This window comes from Siphateles boraxobius, unplaced genomic scaffold (assembly GCF_051911475.1).
Source record: "Siphateles boraxobius isolate OS27281-9 unplaced genomic scaffold, OSU_SipBor_1 25, whole genome shotgun sequence".
Classification (NCBI taxonomy): Eukaryota; Metazoa; Chordata; class Actinopteri; order Cypriniformes; family Leuciscidae; genus Siphateles; species Siphateles boraxobius.
In genome coordinates, this window is record NW_027508866.1 from 8385520 (window position 1) to 8400929 (window position 15410).

Sequence of the window (15410 nt, forward strand, 5' to 3'; positions counted from 1 at the left end):
TGTTTTTTCTCCCTATTTATTTTGACGATTCCCTGCTGACACTATCAGAACAGACCCATTGGTTGAAACACATTAATCTAAAGTATAGAGAAATGTGATATTCATTCTATATTTTTACATAATAAAATATAATCCCCCTCCAAATATATATATTATACTGTCTATTAATATTTAATGTAATGTTGTGATACTAGTTTAGGCCTAAAAGATTAAATGGATCAAAAACATTACAGCTAAAGACAATTTAAACCAAGTGCACCAAGATCATTAAAAGCTTCACCAGATGAATACAAATACCATTGGAGGATAAAGTTGTATTGAATCATGTTAAAGCAGCATCATAAATTCCAGTGTTGAAATAACAGCATTTCTTATTCTTTTCATGCTCACTACTTCAAAGTAGTATAAAAATAGATGCGCCAACAAGCCTCATTCTTCTTCCTTGTCCATACAGGTGTCCCAAGGATAAATGAAAAGTTTCACTTGAAAACATCAAGCCTTTTAGGGAGTTAAACATGCAGCTGGGCAGACGGTTTTATTGCTTGACGAAGGCTACGTTCCATCCAGGAAATGGCCCTCTCGTAGAATTCATGCTTTTTGATGCACATCCAGCTCCATGTTTCCTCAAATCACCCCTGCGCTCATGCCTGTGCGACTGCCATTGCCACTGAAATATATAAAACAAGATCCTGACATTAAACAAGTTTATTTCAGATAAAGCGAGACACACAATACTTATACTGCAGTATAAGTGGCAGCAAAATGACAAAAATGTGTTCTAGAGCAAACAGGCATGACTTGATTCATTCTGTCCTATCATGCTTTTGTAATTTTGTTTACACTCATCCAGCTATTATCCCCTTGCTCTTGCCACTTTACTTCTCTGTCGAGTCGACAGCCGCAAGCAAGCAGCAATAAAATCTTCCTCGGTTGCATCAAATATAACTCATTAAATACAGTCTCCAGCTGGGCCCCCTGCTATATCATTTTCTACCGACACGAAATATATGTATTTATCACCCTGTGTGGGGTGAGTTATTTTATTCTAGTATAGCTGTTCTCTGAAAAGTGATAGTCTCGGTTGTGGTATATTAGTCTACTTATGCAAAAATTAATGTGCATGTTGACAAAGAACAACCTTGCTTGTGTCAACAACAAAAAAAATTGCTAAAATGGCAACTAAACAGTGAATGTGGACTCAGTCCACTAGAGGGAGATCTTTAGCATTAATTCAATATAAACAGAGGCATGTGTTTCTCTTGAAACCCAGTAGGTGACGCTGTGGGACTTGTTATAAACCCTTCCTGTCATGGAGTAGCACGGAATAGCGCACTTCCATATGTGACCCTGGATGACAAAACCAGTCATATGGGTCAAATTTTTTTTAATTGAGATTTAAAAATTGACATGAAAGCTGAATAAATAAGCTTTCCATTGATGTATGGTTTGTTAGGATAGGACAATATTTGGCCGAGATACAACTATTTGAAAATCTGGAATCTGAGGGTGCAAAAAAATCGAAACATTGAGAAAATCGCCTCTAAAGTTGTCCGTTTATCTTCGCGATTGTGCTGCATTCACTCACAAACATAAATGTTTTATACATTTACGGTAGGAAGTTTACAAAATATCTTCATGGAACATGATCTTCGCTTAATATCCTAATGAATTTTGGTATAAAAGAAAAATGTATAATTTTGACCCATACAATGTATTGTTGGCTATTCCCACAAATATACCTGTGCTACTTAAGACTGGTTTTGTGATCCAGGGTCAAACATTTCAAATACTTCCTCTGCAGTGTATAGTAGGCTATTATAAGTTACACAGTATGCTAATTTGGTTTAAAAAATCTAGTATACAAGCTGTGAAGAAGTAGCTAAAAGGAGCTTTATTTTTCCTTGTAAAATACCTTGTACTGTATTCCACAATGCAATTTGTCATTGACCTTCGATTTGCTGTGTCAAATGACCATCTGCAGATTTTAACAATCCTTCTTTGACTCATTATTTGATCAGACTGTCAAAATTGTATTAATATCGAATGTAATATACATCCATCATCAGTTGTGGAGATGTAGTTGAAGCTAAAAGGCGCTAAGGGTCTCTTGCAACACAAACTGTTATTTAAAACACTTCTGAACTAACTCTGTACAATTTATTACATCATTTCAGAGGCATCTCTATGTGTTTCAACTGCGAAGATAATTGAGCACAGCATGAATTAGAGAAAGACGTGTTTGAATTTAAAAATCTAATTAAAAGAGCTTGACCTTCACTGTCTTTTAATTTTCACTTATGACACAAAGTTTTGTTAGAAAAAAAACAATTTCTTTTTCTTTTTTTTGTGCTGACATATTGGCTGTGTCTGACTCTGAAAGCTTAGGCAGCTGACTTGTTGCCTCGCTGCCTTATCAGGCAATTACTTCGCAGACAGGCTTTGCGTGCGAAGGTACCTTAACTGATTTCAGACAGACTTCTTAGGCAGCGTAATGGTTTAAGGATCTACAGCTAAATAGAGATAGAGCTTACGTGATAACTAAGCGAATATTTAACTACTTCAATAGCAATTTCTCGCTAGATATGACATCAAAAGTGGAAAACTGACCACCAATCAACAACTTTTGAAAAAAATTGAATACTTCTTTACTATATAGTGTGCAAAAAATAGTAGCCTACGCTAAATGAGCAGTATGTCCGAATAGCTGCATCGCAAATCGCATACTCTCTTGAGTAGGCACTTGTTTTGAATAAGTAATTAGGCTACGTCACGACCACAAAAAAAAAAGATCTATATAGTTTGAGTGTGTGAAGTATGAATGTAATCTGGATGTACTACATTTGCCATGTTGTCATTATCATGTGACCTACCAGCTTCTGCCCAGCTGCCCAGCTTCACTACCATTCATTAATCCTATTCCATGTGGCCTTATGGGATAGAAAAGTGTCCATCAAATGCACACCAGAATCTCTGTGGAAGAAGTAGGTCATCTGTACTTTTTGCTTACTCTTTTATGAGTACTGTGAATTCGAACATACTTCTTTTGTCACATACTGTTTTTCACCTACTATATAGTTGGGAAGTATGCGATTTCGGATGCAGCCATAGTATTCGAAAAACAGTAGCCTGTGAAAAGTCCCTGGATGACCTACTACTTCCACAGAGATTCTGAAGTGCACATTCGATGGACACTTTAATATCCAGGGAAGCCATGAGAGGAGATTTATGAATGGAAGTAAAGCGACGCAACTGGCGCTAGTAGGTCATGTGACAGTAACAACATGACTGTCTAATGAGTTTGCAATTTGCACAATGATGCATTTAAACGTTAATGACCAAACGTATCCGTACAAAAGTTCACAATGCTGTTGCAGATTACATATAATGTGGATAACACTGAATACATATCTTTTTGTCAGGTTAGATATTGATAATTAATCACTCAAACCCCTTTATCTAAACCTCTCTACTTGACCGTCGGACTTGCACGTTTGCCATGTTTGTAGTTTTTGAAACACTTTGTATTCATGTTTGTAGTTCTAATAGAGAATCCTCATCCAACACGCAATGGGTTGTGGGCAATATTAGTTCTTAGAGTGTGCATCGATCTGTACTTCGGATAATAACCATAAAAAGTAGACCATCCGGGTAGCTTTGTAATACTCATTTAAACATACTATGATTTGGGACAAACTAATTCTAATTTTGAATACGATTTAGGACGGATAGTATGCGAATTGGGATGCAGCAAGTGTCTTATTATTGGGAGATACGAGGATCTGTGGGTCTGCCTTTTGAAAAAGTGTAACGGCTAATTTCACATATAATCACATTCTAGCCTTCACATCATTGAATTTCATTAAGAGTTGCGCAACAGTCAATCACTGTTTGCGGTTACCATAAAAATGAATGAGAAGTCCTGCAAACTGAATCATACCTGTCCGCAACTTCTCTTATAAACTCATTAATCCAAATCTCTTAAATCCAAAACGAATGTTTAAAAGCAAACATGTTGAAGATTAGCAGATGGGCTATCATTAAATGATAAGTTATTTCCTCACAAAAGTGGTTTATTCAGCTGAGTAAAGCCTCTCCTCAATGAAAAGCCTCTTGTCTCTTTCCTTGCGTACCGCAGCGTTTGCTTTTTTCGGCCAAGGTTGCTAGCTTACTTTCAAGTGGCTTTGGTAGTACGTCCAAATTTCATTCATACTACGAAAATGCATCCTCCTAAGACACCATTTTAAGCTTTCAGACGCAGCCATTACCTATTAAAAAAGGAAGTTTATCTAAGGACATCTAAGTTTATCTAAGGAAGGACATCTAAGGAGGTCAATAATCCTACTGTATGCCACAGTCATGAAATGTAACATGCTACTTGCTAGTTGGTAAGAACTGTTTTCGTAGTTGAGACGTTCTCATTCTAAAGAGCATTTGATTGGACAAAAATCTGTGTGGGATGAGTCATCAGCATTTTTGCATATACTGAAGGGTAACTTTTTCCACTTGCTAACATTTTTGAACTAGGTGTACACTAGCATATAGATGATTTTAAATCTAACATTTCTGGACTAAAAGCCAATTTTGATGGGGTCTTTAAAATGTCGCCATATTTGGCAATGGACAGTGCTGCAAACGTTGAAAGTAGACCAGAGCGCTTTCATCTCCTGTCACGCTACACTCTTTAATTGGCCAAAAGAGCCAGCCAGACTTAATTTGCCTGCATTAAAGGGAAGAGTTAGAAAGTAGGACAGAAAAATCACTTGCTGAGCTTCAAAATTGATGCTTCATTGGTACACACAGTATTTAGTTTTACATTTTGTGCTGCAGACCTCACACTGAGATGGATGGGATATTGCTGATCTAGTGCACTTTTGATTTATATGAAGACAAACAAGAGTCATATGACTTATTTCAACAAGGTAGTAGGCAATTTTTCTGTTCTGTTAGCATGGTTTGTTTAATTAGCCATAAAATGTACCCCTAATTGACCATGCTTTTGATTCCCTCAAAAGCAAGGCCTCAGTTCAGAGAAAAACCACTCTGGAACCTACTCTTCAGACAGCCCATGATCTGTCAAACCAGCTTGAGAATTATAAAGGGGAATTCACGTAGTCAAAGGGAACCTCCCTTTGTTCCATCTCTTCTGAAACATGCTGACAAGCTGAATAGAATATGTCAGACGTGTGCCTGTTGGCCACATTTGATTTTAACAGCTATGTAAATCACACAATTTGAGCTGTTATGAAGCCACTTCACAAGTTTCAAACCCAGACACTCCAACCAACCTAACCTAAATTTACACTTTTTCCCTTTTTGACATAAAATTCTTACAATAAAGTGTCTGTCTGTGAATATTATACGCAGTCTGTATTTCTTGGGAGGAAAAAAAGTTACATATGTTTAAAATTTGTTTCTCTGATGTTAACTGATGACACGTAAGTACAGAAGAAAGCGTTAGACATAGTTGCAGTTTAGTCCTCATCTATTTAAACCTATATTTGTTAGGCTTTTAGATGGATTTAGCTGGAACGTAGAGATAGAAACAAGCTTTGCCCAAATATTGAGTAGCTTTTTAAAGCTGTCAGTAAATTTGTTTTTTATTATCAACAAAGCTACAATGTTCCCTGGGTATAAGAAAATTACATTTACGAGACTATGTTGCCATGAAATCTCTGCGAGACAGTCCTGTGATTTGTTTTAGGCTTCCTGTTTTTAGGTAAAATTTCCCTCAACTTGTCTCATTTCATAACATGGCTTTCTGGAAAACTTGATTCTGATTGGTCAGTGAAGGAATTTAGCAGTCAGATATTTCACTAGATTTCCCATGGTCTATCAATGGCAAACTGTTTATCACACAGCGGTCTTTCATACAAATGCAAATGGTGTTATCTTGAGTCTCAGTAATCGAGAGTATTGAAAATCATCAGAGGATTTCAGCATTAATATTATTGCACACTATTAAAAAAAACGTAATTTTTACAGAACAAGAAACATCCAAACAAGGCTGACGATAATCCAAGCAAAAACACAAATCTAAACACAGCAGCTTTACAAGGAGTAGATAAAGACTATGACCAACAACAGACTACTGACACACAGGGGTATATACACAAGATAACAAGAGGCTAAACAGAGCACAGGTGAAGGTCATGAATCATACGGCAACAAACAAGGGCAACTGTGGAAGTAAACATGGCAGCAATGGAAACAATGGCAAACAGGCACTAAACATCATCATCAATCATCTAGGTCTTTCGCAGCAGAGGCGCCGATCTAAACGGTGTCTTACATTCCGTCTTTCTGTTTAAAAGCTGGTGTAATCATGGCAGGACAGAATCGTGGCCTATGTCAGCGCAGACCACCAAGCTGCCCGGTCTTCCGCAAGGTGATGCCGTCGGTCAGGGTTGAAAAAGGAAATAAAAAACAAGATTGGAGTAATTGGAATTCTGTCTATGTAGGGCTTGCCATATTTTATGTGATGAAGGACTATGAAGCACTTCTTGTCTCCCTTCAAACGCTCTCAGCTGATAGAATTAAGAAGGATGGGAGCCAAGCAGTCTTTTGATGGCGGCATTGATGTCCACCCCGGACATGACGCAAAGACATTCATGTCCCGCTTGATGACATCCTTAAAGCGGAGCTTGGGTCAGCCATGAGGGCGGTGTCCCATAACTCCCCATGGAAGATGGACATGGTAGATTCATCTGAGATGCCTCCTCCGGAACGCAGTGTACATGTCGCTGCTGTTAGTGAGCTTCAGCACGGTTATGTTCGGGACCTGATCCTGCCATGACAGGCCAAGGATCTGTCGTAGGCAATGGAAGTGAAAAGCATTAAAGGAGCATTTCACCCATGGGAACATTAATCTTTATTGAAAGTGGGTCATATATGTAGTCGAAATGTAAAATAAATTTCGGATTTGGTGCCTTCTTGACCGAGGAAAGACAGAAAGTAACTTTAGGGCGCATTTGTATGAAAGACAACAACTCCCACAATGCACCACATTGCAAAGCTCCGCAAGCCACTCCCACTAATCCAGAACAGCGCCTATGAGGTACCCGCCCATCAGAGAAATCACTCTTCTGTCTACAAGGCTAGCTACCACCAGAGCTTGAAATTCATTTCACACAAAATTTCTAGTTAGTTGGCAAACTCATTAGTGAATGACTCCTCGTTTGTATTTGTTTGAAATGGTGAATTATTGCATGATACCGGGATGTTCAGTCAGAACAGAATATGCGGTGCCAAACTAGGATGGTTCACACCACAACACAAACGTCCGTGTCCTCGTCTGATTAAGAGATTTCGTCCAGGAGAAATTGCCATCGTTGAAATTTTCTGTTGAAATCTCTGTGTCCGTAGGCGCACAGTGAGAGCACAGACACCACCAGTCCGCCCCAGCTCGAGCCAGTCCGGGCTACTCGTCCGCGACAGGCAGGTCTTCTGCCTCCTGTTCCTCCATCAACCTCAGCTCCTCTTCGTTATATTGGGGCTCGTAAAAGTAGCCACGAACAACTGATTCAAGCTTTCAAAATCCTCTTCTTCCATATCATATTGAGTAGCTACATTTCACCATTGTCGTAACTACACATCTGGCTCCACAGCGCCTTAGCTTAGCTTCCAAACAAGATGGAGGATATTGTTTTTTAGTTTCAGAAAGTGAAGTCCCACCCACTGATCTGTAATAGGTCTGTAGTTTGAGTGGGTCCCACCCCCTGGAAAAATGAGGAACGAGTCTATGTAGTTTGAACCGCTCTCCAAAGATATGGGACTTCCTGCTTAGAATGACGCAAAATGAAGATTTTTACATCATTATAAGCAGGAACTGCAACACTGAAATAATTTTTTCTCTCGTCTCAGGGGAAAATGAGGGAATAATAAACGACCATTCAAAAATATGACTGGGTTTCTAACGATACAAAGCTTAATGCAAATAGGTGAAGTGTCCCTTTAAGCTTGTGCTCCTGCCGCCGGTATGTAGGCCACGTTTCGCTTTCATATAGCAGGACGGAGAGCACACAGGACTCATATGCACCTTTACTTTAAGAGAAAGGTGGCTGTTGTTCCAGACGCGAGACTGAAGCCGCCCAAAGGTTGTTGAGGCACGACCGATCCTGGTATTCAGTTCAGGATCAAGGCTGTTGTTTGCTGTCAAGGTTGAGCTGAAATAGACGAATTTCTCGACAACCGACAGCACTGTGCCATTGATGGTGACGTGGGGCGAAGCAGGAACTTTCTGAGCCATCACAACTGTCTTACTGAGGCTTATGCTCCCTGACAACCACCAAAATAACACAGGGGGTAAAGAGAAAAAAAAAAGTTGAGGTAAATAATATTTAAATACCTAATACATAGAAGGTGCACGCAGTGTCATACAAAACAATAACACCATCACATGAAACTAAAATAATGCCAAAAAACATTAATTTAAAACAGAATTTAACATAAAACGCTAATGTATATAACTGATAGCAAAAAAAAAAAAAAAAGAACACAATTATTAAAATGAAAATACATCAATATTATGAAATATCACACAGGATTTCAGGGACTCTCAGTTTAGGGATTTTACTATAAATAATAGGATGATTTGTTCTTTTTAGGCCTAAACTTCCAAAATCGGTACATTCATCACACAATCATTCTTCTTTTTTTTTACAGTGCAGTGTTCCTCTTGTATTAGTGCCAATTGTTTTGTACATTGTGATAGAAATTGTGCATTGTGATTTTTTTTCTAAGAGGAAGCTCTAAGATACAGGGAAGATTATAAAATCATTTAAACTAAAATCAATATTTCAATTCATTTGTGAACAGCAGTGAATAGCATCGCTGCTTTGGAAGCTCTGTCGGGAGCTTTCCTGAATAATGACAGATTTAGAGAGACTGCACTGTAAAATGATACGATCAATAAGTTATGAAAACATGATTTTACATAGCTTTAACTCATCATAATAAGTTAGGCAATTTCCAACTTTTTTATAAGTTATACAAGATCAAATTCATTGTTAAAGGCTGTTTAATCTAATTTAAGTTGACATGACTTCCAAGTTGATTGTACTTAAAAATTTAAGGCAGCAACCTTTTTTTACAGTGTGGATCTTTAGTTTGCGAAGCTTGGTGCACATGATGTGTTTCAGGTATTCTCTTACACACACCCAGGCCCACACTAAGTAAAACAGAGCCACATGCCAAAGATAGCTGGTGTTTGGCTCTTTTAATAATACTGCGCTGGGACACATCTTCAGTGATATTCCTGTGGTCATCATGTGTTTCGGGTCTTTCAACATCATACACACTCTCTCACGTGACCCAGCCAGGGTTGACCAGACTTGTGTCCCAGCAGCACTGGCCCACGAATCACTCCACTGGATCCACAGCCACTCTCTGAGGCCTTTATTTGGTGCATTTAAAAATAATTTGTGCAAAATAGGATTCGGTGGTAGGATTAATGTTAATTACAGCTGAAATCTGATTATGGGTAAGGTTTATTTTCAGCAGCTGAAAGAGACACTCTTCAGTGTCGAGACCCCCGTCTGAAATCATATTTTCGTCAACCTTAATCGAATTTAAGTTGCGCTGTTTAAGCTAAAAGCGTCTCTCCAGAAAGTTTATAAGGGAGCTTTCTGTTTTACACAGCTCCGTTCTGCTCCATTACTAAACACCACATGCCTGCTTCATGCTGTGGACCTGTCTGCAGTGTCTCCCGTCAACCCCAGTGAAATAAATTGAGTCAACAACTCACGATTCAAGTCACTGTATTATTATGGGCAATTAGGTCGGTGAACACCACACAGTCATTTGGTGAATATTCACCAATATAAACTGTGTGTTCATATTCACCAAAATTAACTGTGTGTTAATTTTAGTGGAACTGTATCCGCAGCTACATGTAGCTGCGGATACAGCTCCACTAAAATTAAAGAATCCATTTAGAAGCAAAAAGGGTTTTGCAGCCTGATGAGAGAACTTTTTTAGGTTTAACAACAAACTATTACCATGTTCTTTAGAACAGTGAATCTCAATCTTTTTTTTTGATCCCCATCATATTTGAACTACAGAAGTATTGAACCCCCAGAACAAAATCAATTGATTGACATCATTAAAGTTCACCCAAAAATGAAAATTTCCCTATGATCAGAGGTGGGTAGAGTACCTATCCAAAAACTGTACTCAAGTAAAAGTACAAGTAGCTACTTATAGAAATATTTACTCAAAGTAAGAGTAAAAGTAATAATCTTAATAGTTACTTGAGTAAGAGCAAAAGGTATCCAATGAAAAAAAAAACGGACGGATCTTCATCTTCTTCTGACTGTTCTCCAAAATGTAATCAAATGTGTATTTCTGAAAGCATGTTTAAACTGGTTAACTGTGTCTAAGGTTGGCAAAGGCATTTTTCAAGTCGAGTTCGCACGCCACTGCTCAATAGCCTACACACACATTACCGCGGGTGTTCATTTCATAAACTGTGGACAATGTTAGCTTATTTAATCTAGCCTATAAATTAATGTAGGCTATATGTCCAAAAAAACGGATAATGTCATACTTTGTAGTAGTGCTCTCGTGGCATAATAATCTGTTTGGTTGTAAAATGTATTACCTGAATGAAATTAATCATTCATTCACAGACAGCAAGATGTTCAACTAATAAAGATCTTCATCGCTGGCAAAAATATGATGCATTTGCAGATTTGCTTTCACTATACTGTAAGTCCACACCACGGCCACTTCATCCAACGCTCTTGGTGATCTTAAATCTTCCTGTTACAACGAGTCGAGTGTGAATTGAAAGCGCTTCAGTGATTCAGTGCGTGCAGGAAACTGAACAGATCATTCAAACTGATTCGCAAACCGATTTAGACAGATCTGCTAACTTGTTTGATGAAGTCTTTGAACAGAATCGACTCAAAAGAGTGATGCGCCAAGGTCAGACTGGAAATGACCTTAGTAGAGTCACGCGAGAAATGTGTAAGGGAGGCAGCACCTGTGTTAAAAACTGGTAGAAAGTGGTCAGCAAAGAAATCTGTGGAAGAGGCAAAGGCTGCCCTTCAAATTGGGTATATCGTGGGACAGGTACAGCATGGAAGAGGGTTTTTTTGGCTCAGTTTAGTTCCTCCTAAATGGCACAAGGCAGCTTCTGTTCAAAGGAGGAAGCTGGTAGTCAACGAGGTGCGAAAGCAGGAGGAGAGGATGAGATGTATAAAGGCCATTTCCCAGGCCAAGCAGGGAGAGTGGATGAGATGGGAGAGTGTGGAACAACGCAAGATGGGCTGGCAAGACCTTTGGTCAATGGAAGAGAGTAGGATCAATTTCCTTATCAGGTCAACATATGATGTTCTCCCATCACCGCAGAACCTAAACCTCTGGGTAGGAGAGGATCCCTCTTGTCCTTTGTGTTCATCACATGCCACATTAAGGCACATTTTGACAGGATGTAAGGTGGCTCTTAGCCAAGGTCGGTTTACTTGGCGCCATGACCAAGTACTCCGATGTTTGGCTTTAGCATTGTAAGACAAGCGTAACATGACCTATAAGTTGCCATCTGTTCTAGCAAAACATTACACGCAGAAGACAATATTCCTCCGCCCAGGCGAGCAACCACCAAGAAAATGTGTTAAAACCAATTCTCGCTCAGGACAACTGGAAGCTGCTAGGAACTGGAAGATGCTGGCTGATCTTGATCAACGGCTTATTTTTCCACCTGAGATTGCCACCACTAACCTCCGACCAGATATTGTTTTGTGGTCTGGATCAGCACGCATTGTTCAACTGATAGAGTTAACACTGCCATGGGAGGATGCTGCAGATGAGGCATATGAGAGGAAGAAACTGCAGTATGCTCATCTGGGCACTGAAGCAGAACAGCGAGGATGGAGAGTCCGAGTTTATCCAGTGGAAGTGGCTGTCGAGGTTTTGTGGCACACTCAACAACCCGGTTCCTCAGAGACGTCGGATTCAGTGGCCAAGAGTTGCGTCGCACAGTAAAGAACTTATCTGAAGCAGCAGAAAGGAGCAGCAACTGGCTGTGGTTGAGACGGAAAGAGTCTGGCTGGCTGTGTACAGTCCGCCATGCTACGGTTTCGAAAAATTCTTGAAAATTTGATGAGTCTGTTGGTTTATTTGTATAGTTTGAATAGTAATTACAGTTATTACGTTCCTGTGTATTTTGCGTGAATGAGGATTGGTGTTTGGACAGATAATGTGTTTTGCGGTAGTATGCCACTGTATCTCATAAAGTATGCCACCGTTGCCACTGACCGCTTTAACGTCCGCAGTGGGGCTCGACAGCCTAAGTCAAATGGGCTGGCGCGTATGGTCGGGTTGTGGAGAGGTTGTGAGAGATTGTGGTTAGGTCAAAGGAGCAGTCTCAGCAGCAGGAGGGATGTAAAGGTCAGTAAGCTGGGCTGAGTTGAGTGGGGGACGGAGGGGGGTGACTCTGGGACGCCAGAGTCACTGTCGAGCCCTCTTGAGGTGTCGTGGGCTAGTCGACGAAACACTGATGACGGAAGGTGCCCACTTGAAGACCCTAGAGATGTCCCCTACTCTGCTCAATCCAGGCGGTTGTCAGGAGGGGACCGCACTGTGGTTGCAGCCGTTGTGTGTGCAAATACTATTAACCCCACGCAGAAGGAGATTCACGTCACCATTTGGAAAGAAGCGTGAATGGATGGAGAAGCATAGGTTACTGTAAAGCTACGTCTTAGTTGGTGCTTATCTTGGCGAAAGCCGAGTACAAATCAGCATGGACTTTTAACATCTACTGTCGTGTAATGGAAATCATTATGAATTGAGCATCGCTCATGCCCATAAAATAGATACAGCGCGCTTGGAATAAACTACGCATTTAACATGTATCGCATTAAAATAAAGTAACGAGAGGAACGTCGCCCAACGTAATGAAGTAAAGTACAGTTTTTTCATTAGAAATGTACTCGAGTTAAAGTAAAAATAAGGCTACCCACATTTAAATCTACTCTTAAAAGTACAATTTTCCCAAAAAAATACTCAAGTATGTAATGGAGTAAATGTACTTTGTTACTACCCACCCATGATTTACTCACCCTCAAGCCATCATAGGTGTATATGACATTCTTCTTTCAGGGCAAATACAATCAGAGTTATACAAAAAAAAAATTCCTGGCTAATCCAAGGTGTATAATGGTAATGGCAGTGGGAGCCCGAAATTTGAAGCCCCCAAAAAATGCATCCATCCATTGTAAAAGTAATCTATACGGCTCCAGGGGGTTAATAAAGGCCTTCTGAAGCGATGCCTTTGTGTAAGAAAGATATATTCATATTTAAAACTTCATCAACTAAAATAACTAGCTTCTTTGCAATGCAAATGCAAGCAAGTATAATTCACTACTTAAGGCAGTTATCCAATATTCAGCCATATAATTAGTTATATGGCTTATTCTTTTATTGGAACATGTCATGTTTAAAAAAATACAAATATCTGACATGGTACTACCAACCCCCTGGTAGTAAAAATACGGCCCATGCACCACTGGTTCAGAAACGAGAATTTCGAGAAGAATTTCGAGAATTAAGGAGCTGCAATTTTCTTGCAATTAAAAATTTAAAGTTTCCAATTAGATACAAAAAAATATTTTTTACAGCCTAAATTTACAGAAAAATGTATAATTCTAGTTATTTAGAAACCTAAGAGGCAAACGCTATTCATATAAATTTTGTCTCACGGTCTTCTTTATTTTGTCTTACAGTTGATTTGTGGACTGCATATTTTTATTAGAATAGATAGAGCTACACAAATGACCACATCTTTTGAGCATAAAAAGTCTTTAAGTGGAGTCAGAGGTCAACAGTTTACTGAGCAAAGCCTTTGGTTCAATGCAACACCATAATTAAATGCATAAAACCTACACAGAAAACTTCACATTCACCATTACACACATATCTTCTAAAATGCAGGATTCATCTCATCATTTAGCTGAAATGAATCTGATTTGGCACTTTAAACTCTTTTCTGGGGCATCTTGAAGGCACGTTGCCCATGGTTTCACAACCTGGTTGCAGTAGTGAGGTATTGAGGAGCATCTTTGATAGCCAAGATTAAATTGAGAAAAGCATTAAAGCCTAAATTTGATTAGGTGAGCCATAATCGAATCAAAATGAGCTTGTGAGAGTTGGCCTTGCGTCACAGATTCAACACAATTTCCTGGAGAGTGAAGGGATAGACAGCAGTCAACGGAATATGATCAGACAAAACACACCACAACAGACAGGCCGGAGAGAGACACGGCGGAGAACACGCAGAGAACACACTTGTCTTCGTCAGCGCAAATGTCAACTTTCTTTCCAGAGAGCTCAAGGCCCAAAAGTTTTGTAGTCGTGTATTCCCTTCTGAGTCATAACTTTCAGAAAATACTTTGAGTGCAAAAGAGAAAGACATCTGAAAATAACCTTCATAATGTCCATCTTCCAAAGAGTCTGAACACCACATCAAAGCCATTTTGGTAATTTCTCTGAGTAACGTTAACTATTACGACACCGCATGATGCCATTATCTCCGCCTTCCACACAGGAATATTAACCATTGTGCAACAGCTTTATTACATCGGCTGTACACTTTTTCAGATGGCCTTTGATTCAAATAATATCTCTTGCTTTTCATAAAGACCAAATTACACTCTGAAGAGATGAACTGGGCTGTAGGTCTGCATGAGCTAAAACTAGCCCACTAATAAAGATTGACCTTTAACTAGCACAGCATTTTAGGGTTGTGAAAAAACCCTCATGATTAGTCCTTTTATTCCCGTTCACACTTTCAATAGCACACTCTTATCCCCATGTTTCCCACTTTGTATCTTTTAACAGACAGAGCAATTATTGGCCTTTCCATTAGAGCAGGCTCAGCTTAATTCACTCTCCGTCCAGCGGTGCTTTTATACAGACACGTTTTGTTCTCAGGAAAGAAAAAAAAATGGAGAGCCAGAGACGGACAGACATGTGAAATCATCATATCACAGCATCTGAAGTGCCACATCCACCCACCTACTTTCCAAGTGAACGCACCAAGTACTCATACATAAGAACCTTTTAGTGGTGAATGTTCTTCTTCAGGTAGATCCGCCAGTCTTATAATATCTACACCGAGGTCTAATGTCCGAGACCATTAGTGATTGTGCTCCTATTTTTCATTTATCAATCTAATTTAATACAAATGATATTATCAACATAATTTGGGTAAAAAGTTGAAATAATTAGTTGAAATATATATAAATTTCTAAGTATTTGTTTTGTCCTTATTATACTTTAAATGACTTAAATGCTCAATATAGCCAATTTGCCAGTGGATTAACAATGTTTTTTAGAATTCAGGTTTAAATTTCACTTATGGGCATCACAGCAAGACAAAGCCAAGATTTGTGCAAAAGGTGTAAAAGTATATT

At 39.2% G+C, this 15410-nt stretch overlaps 1 long non-coding RNA gene across 2 annotated transcripts in view; it reads right to left on the minus strand.

The window, feature by feature from the left end:
* The window catches only part of LOC143749852 (uncharacterized), a 34207-nt gene continuing 18797 nt past the window's right edge, over window positions 1-15410 (minus strand). For both annotated transcript variants that reach the window (XR_013207080.1, XR_013207079.1), the window contains exon 4: window positions 1-667. This is a non-coding gene — a long non-coding RNA (uncharacterized LOC143749852). The remainder of the gene's footprint in view (window positions 668-15410) is intronic.